This window comes from Cygnus olor, chromosome 3, assembly GCF_009769625.2.
Source record: "Cygnus olor isolate bCygOlo1 chromosome 3, bCygOlo1.pri.v2, whole genome shotgun sequence".
Taxonomy (NCBI): domain Eukaryota; kingdom Metazoa; phylum Chordata; class Aves; order Anseriformes; family Anatidae; genus Cygnus; species Cygnus olor.
This window is the reverse complement of record NC_049171.1, coordinates 100,758,751-100,766,070: the sequence shown is the minus strand read 5'-3', so window position 1 is coordinate 100,766,070 and position 7,320 is coordinate 100,758,751.

Here is a 7,320-nt window from a genome sequence, read left to right as displayed (position 1 = left end):
GCATCATTGCAAAAAAATAACCAAAATCAACCAACCAAACCAAACCAAACACTCCCCCCCCAACAAAACAAAATAAAAAAACAACCCCAAACCAGCCAACCAACAAAAAAAAAAAAAAAAAGGCAAGACAGATAGGAGTAAGCACAATGGATGTGTTATATTTCATATCATTTCTTACACACCTATTAAAGATAACATTAAGAAATGCTTAATTGCAGAATGTCCATAAATTTTAGCCTGTGAGCTGCTCAGACTATCACTAGTAATTACTCTGACCTGAGTGGGAAAAAAGAATGCCAAGGATACAGAGCTGGGGCGGTTGGGCAACATTCAGACTGGGAGAGCACAAGGAGCAGGATGTGGAACTCATCAATGAATATGCAAACTATGCAGGTAGGGTCTTGTAACAATATTCATCAACAATGGTAAAGGAATCCATAAAAATCACAATGTCCAACCACAATTGGTCCACACTGGTCATTACATGTTTAAGATAAATTTGCATGAAATACTGACTAAGGCTCCAGGGAATGGGATTCAATATTTTCATTATTAAATCAGCTTAGAGAACGAGGATAACATCAGCAAGTCCTCTACCAACCCTTTCTGAAGGCAGGAAAACCTTGGCATGGCAGCCTTCTGCTGGCCTAGAGGCTTTCTTCCCCTCCTTTAGCAGGTAACACTACTCATGTGCCGACCAAAGCACACCTTGTTCCAGGCCCAATTCTGCCAACTCCAAACTTTCAGAAGTCTTCAATCAGATCTCCTCTTCCATGAATTATTAATTTCAATTTAAAATAATTAAATGAAGAAAAAATACTACCTTCATGGTTCTTTTTCCTACCTCCTGGCACCAGAACATAATGGACATGCATGGGTCACATTTTCCAGATAAAACTTCGCAAGATAATATACAAACAGAAGTAGTGGCTTTCAGCAATACATACACAGTTATGGGAGACTCACAGAAGAACATATAGGACATGATCACAAGGACTCATTTAAGTTGGAAACAAAAAATTCAGATCTATTTTTAAGGAAGATGGGTTAATTCCAGTTTGCAGATCACCACTTCAGCAGTGGGAAAGAAGCAGCCATCAGTCCTGGAGGAAAGGCCTAAGATGGAGGAGAACAGGCAGTGGGAGGTGGGGCCACAACAAACACTTCACCTTCTGCAGGAAAATTAAAGAATCATCAAATGACACTCTTTTGCAGTAGACCGGGTGGTGTCTGTGAATTGGAGGATGATTTATCCTGTCTGACAACTCAGACAGAAGACAACTCTAATGTACAGATAAAACCAAAAGTAGCAATAGTAGATCATACCGTTGGCAGCTAATGGCACTGCCTTGCTGGAGAGAAATCTGTGTCTACTTAAAATGTCAGGTGTACAAAGTGATGTGCCTGTGTTTAGTAGCAGGCCAGAAGCAGGACTCTGTGATTCACTTGTCAATTTATTATATATTACCATAAACCTGTTAAATAAAATAGTATTTATTACCTGTTGACTCAAAAAAAAAAAAAAGAAAAAAAAAAGAAAAAAAAAAAAAAGAAGAGGCAATACCCAACACTTCAACACTTTCAGGATAAAATTTGATATAAAATAATTTTTTTTATGATGTTAAATTTACACCTGAGACAACAATAAAGATTATGAAGTTGGGTTAAAAATCAAAACACACTACAAGCATATTTCATTTACCAAAGTTAACAGTGATGAGAAAGTGGCAGCTTGCATCATTTCAGAACAGATTTCAGCATTTACTGGGACTGGTTGTGGCAGAGTGAAAAACCCTGAAGACCGGGCACTTCTCTCACCCGTGCCTTCAGTGAGCCTTGCCTGGTCAGTAGGTCATAACCATGACATCAGACAAGTCACCTACAAGGACAATGATAATACTTGCTCTGAAAACTTATAGAAGAATCATAGAATCATAGACTATACTGAGTTGGAAGGGACCCACAAGGCTCATCAAGTCCAACTCCTGGGTCCCCAAAGGACCACCCAAAAACCAGACCATATACCTGAGAGCATTGTCCAAACGCTTCTTGAACTCCGGCAGGCTCAGGGCCATGACCAAGTCCCTGGGGAGCCTGTCCCAGTGCCCGACCACCCTCTGAGTGAAGGAACTTTACCTAACACCCAGCCTGACCCTCCCCTGTCCCAGCACCATGCCGTTCCCTTGGGTCCTGTCGCTGTCCCCAGAGAGCAGAGCTCAGCGCCTGCCCCTCTGCTCACCTCGTGAGGGAGCTGCAGGCCGCCATGAGGCCTCCCCTCAGCCTGCTCTGGTCTGGGCTGAACAAACCAAGGGACCTCAGCCGCTCCTCATATGTCTTGCCCTCTAGACTCTTCACCACCTTCATAGCCCTCCTTTGGACACTCTAATAGTTTTATGTCCTTCTTATACTGTGGTGCCCCAAACTGCATACAGTACTTGAGGTGAGGCCTGCACCAGTGCAGAGTAGAATGGGACATTCCCTTCCCTCAACCAGCTTCTCATTTAGGTGTCTTGGATTTCCTTGAAATTTTGAGCACTTTAATGTTGTACTTTCCAAAAAATGACTATTGCAGCTTCAATTAAACATTTGAATTTGTGTTTTGAGTGCTATTTTGCACTGACTAACATTATAAAGCCAAATTAGACGAATTATGATGAATGTTCATAGAAATTAAGTATTTTGAACCATTTCCTGCCAAAATGTATGTATTCTGTACTATGAATGAAACAGAAAGCTGGTTCTTTACTCTATGCAAATGCCCATATCTTTACACGGATCCTAACTTACAACCTTATAGTTCTGAATTATATAAAAATGTTATTTCTATTAAAACTTAGCCAATTTTGCTCCTCCCGCCCCCTTTTTTTTTTTTTCTCCTTCTTCTTTTTTGGTTATTATTTTTTAATTTTCTTGACACTTGTCCCTTCTGCAGCCTGTGGGTGTGGAAGCACTTGCTGAGTACCTGACTACCTACAAAACAGATCTGAAACACACTGTTTGTCTGAAATTTCAGACATTTTGCTGCCGTGATCTAGGGTGCTTTGGTACTCTAGGAAATGATCTAGTTTTCCTTGTGTTTGTAAGTAATCTGTTCATTGTCTTCAACAGAATAATTGTTTTCTACCCTTAAATCTGTATTGTGCATGACATTTGTACCCATAATGCCAGGTAGATGTTACATTTCAACTCAAGTGCTGCAATTGCTGAGCTGCTAATGATCTCAAATCCAAAAGATTTCTACAACAGAAGACTACAAAATATTATGATTATGGATCTTTTAAAATAAAGATCCTATTGTTTCTGTGTCTTATAGAATATAATGATGTTAAAAATAAAATCTGACATTTACTCATGGTCATAGCCTCCTTAACTAGTATTTAAGGAGCTAGGGTTTCATTTGTGATCCTGCCTTATTAATAATATATATATATATTGGTATATTAAGATAAGAAGCCAATCTGGCCTCGATCTTAGGGCAATTCGCTTTGGTCCTCTAAATTGTTGGTGCTTCTTTATGAAACTACCATCGTCCTTTATGAAGTACTTTGAGATCCCTGGTTGAAGAAAAGGATATAGCAGTTTGGAGTCCTGATTTCTTCTATGAAGAGGTCTTGATTTTAGGAAATTGTTTCCAGTTTACCTTTTTTTTTTTATGCTGATTTTCATCTCCATTATAAATAGCTCAGTAAACCCCACAGATAAATATATTTTCAGATATTTATTAATCACGGGTTGTTGGCTTTATATTATTTACTATTACATTATATTGTCAGAGGTAAAGTTGATTGAGTTTAATCACATTCTTTCTGAATGTGGCAATGAAGAGATATGAGTAGACATTTGTAATATCACGGCCTAGAAGAAAATCATAGCAGGGACTTGTGATCTCACAGCCCAGTACAGTGTAACTGTGGGGCCTTATGTCCTCCTGTCCCGGTATGTTGTCACAGCATGTCTTTGTAACATCATGGCCCAGAACATAGTCATAACAGGGCCTTGTGAACTCACATCCCAGCACAGCTTCACAGAATGGAGTTGTACCCTCATGGCCCAGCAACAGTCACAGCAGGGCCTTGTGACGTCCCAGCCTGGCACAGTATCACAGCAGGGCCTTCTGGTTTCACTGCCTGGCACAGTGTCCCAGCACAGCATCTCAGCACAGCACTGTAACCTCATTGCCCAGAACAGAGTCACAGCACGGCTTTGTCACTTCACATCCTGCCACAGTGTCACAGCAGGGCTTTGTGACCTCACAGCCCGATGTAATGTCACAGTGCAGCACTGTAACCTCATGGCCCAGCACAGAGTCATAGTAGGGCCTTGTGAACGCACTGCATGGAGCAGCGTCACAGTATGTCGTTGTAACCCCATGGCCCAGCACGGTCTCACAGTAGGGCCTTGTGACCTCATAGCCGAGAAGAGACTCACAGTAACATCCAAGGTGACTATATCTGGAAAAAAAAAAAAAAAAAAGAAGAAGAAGAAAAAAAAAAGCTTGATTTTTGAGGGATTGTTACACTACTTTCTCTACACACTCAGACTGCCAGCTTTCCTTTGTTTATGGATGGTTTAAAATGCATCAATTTACCATGTATATGGCTTAAAAATACATTTTGCTTCAATACAGTGACAGTGTTCATTTGCTGTTAGCAGTCTTGAACAGGTTGAGAGCTTATGGGTATAAGTTAAAGACCAGATCAATCAAGGACACCTTGTGGCTGGGGCCTATTGCAGGCCACCTGATCAAGGGGAGCCTGTTGATGAGGCCTTCTGGCTTCAGCTACAAGAAGCACCACACCTACATGCTCTCATCCTGATGGAGAACTTCAACCACACAGATGTCTGCTGGAAAGGCCACCTAGCAGGCTGTGAGCAAACCAGGAGAGTCCTGGAGTGCATTGAGGATAACTTCCTGGTCCAGATATCAGACAAACCAATCAGAGGAGAAGTTTTACTGGACCTGTTGCTCACCAGTACAGACAAACTTGTTAAAAAGGTTAAGATTGGAGGCAGCCTGGGGTGCTGTGACCATGCCCTGGTTGAGTTTGTGATCTTGAGGGATATGGGCCTGGAAAAGAGCAAAGTCAGGACCCTGAAACTTTAGAAGAGTGAACTTCCGGGGGATGACATCCCTGCCCTTGGCAGGGGGTTAGCACTAGATGGTCTTCAAGGCCCCTTCCATCCCAAGCCACTCTATGATTCTATGACCCCAGGCCACCAGGGATGCATTTGGAACACCTACACTACCTTAAGAGCAGCTGACTTTAAGCAGGTAGGAAATTTTGTCCAATATCTAACATGATTTCCTCCTTCCAATTATATTCACAATCCTTGCTTTTTCCTTCTCTTCATCAGTATTTACTGTAAGAAATAGCTGCTGAATCTGGACCCATGTGAACAAAAGGAGAGCTCTCATTCATTGTGTGCATAGAAATTGCCTTTTGTCCAGGGAAATCTCTTTAGAGTATTTCTCTGTAAAGGTATTTTTCAGAAACAATTAGGATCACAAAGGTAGTATGAAGTGTCACAGAATTTTTCTATGGCTTGAAAAATAATTATCAGCTTATTTGCATTGTTAAATGTTAATTAGCTGTGAATGTTTTTTTTTTTTTTTTTTTTTTTTAACACTGCAATACTTCAATTTCTCATTACAAAATAATTTCGGCTCTATTAATTAGTTCTAACAGTAACTCATAGTAATGGATGACACCTTAAGTGAGCTATTAAATGCACTTTACCACTGATTAGGAAGAAGACAACTGAAAAAACCTGGCTAGGTTTACATAAAGACAGAATATGAAACAATACATTGCAGATTTATTGACTTTCATAGAAGCACCTCACCCCTTTTAAGTAATGTGGGTTAGCAGAACTAAAGATTTTGTCACAGTTTGGTGAAGTACATGTTTGACAGCTTAACAAATGGCCCAGCATATAATAATTTTATGTATTATTCTCTTATTCTCAATAGGGATCTACATCTATATCATGTATGGGTGTTCACTTGTGTAGACATGTAATTTTCGTACAAGCAAATAACTTAATTTGCTTTACTACAAAGTAAAACCTTGCAAGCTGCTGCTTCTTTTCTTTTTTGACTCACTAGGTCCAAACACATCACTGAAATATGGTTCTGGCCAAACTTCTTCTGTTAGCCACTAGTCTGGATTGTGAAAAAAAATAAATAAAATCCAAGGAGACTTCCCTTACCATGGCATTGTAACCCTTGTGTGTTAAGGGGTAGAAAGTGCCGAAACTGAGTTAACCAGAACTGTAATCCACTAGTATTCATATGCTCACTGACAAAGAGTAGATGAAAAATAAATCAACTTATACAGTAGAGAGAGTATAAAAGCAACCTGATAATTGTGTTACTTATTATTCACATCACATTAAGAAAACCCTTATAATTATTATTGGTTCACTCTTAAAATATCTTTTGTCAGTAATAAGGCATATAATGGCATACAGAAAGGAAACTCATAACAGATTAGGAGTGTTCTCGCAGATGGTGGGACTACTAGAATTCAGTTCAAATCAACACACTGAGTATTATCGCTATTCTTGTTCAAGCAATGTGTACATTTAGTGTTAGTTATACTTAACATATGTATGTTGTAGATCATACCTATTACTATCAGAAATGTAAGACCCACCATCACATATACTGAGAGCACAACATTTATAAAATTTTTGATAAACATTCCACTTACTTCACAAATTGTAGAACATTTAGATGCTTGCCGTAATCTGGAACATTTAGAAAAAAATAAGGCAACACCTGTGGAATTCAAACTTAATTTTTAACACTTAAAACCAGTAGTACAGAATATAAATTTTGCAAATTGCTACTTGCAAATGCAACAAGAGAAATTCCTGTGGCTTCCAGCATGATATTCCCTAAGAAAGCAGCAAAGTTCGTGCAAGAGAGAAACCAATGGGAGTATGGTGAACTAGGTACAGGAGTCAAACAGTTGTTCTGAAGATGGGCCAGCACAATCTAGCTGACTCCAGTGACTTGCAGGAACTCTGATGCCATGGAAAATTGAGGACTCATTTCTATTCCAGAGAAGGAAGTTAGGGCCCCAGTCTTCAAACACTTGCATGGCATGCATGTTTATTTTTAGACCTATGAAGTACTCCATCTTGAAGTCAATGGAGATATTTAGGTGCCGAAAGTGTTACATATCTTCCAGTCTTCATCAATTTGGGGTCGAGCCAACACAACAGCCTGTCAAGGTGGAAGAAATTTCAATTTGAAGTGTCAAAGTGTTAAACAGTAACTGACAAAGGCAGCAGTAGGCCTTTCAGAAAATTGGC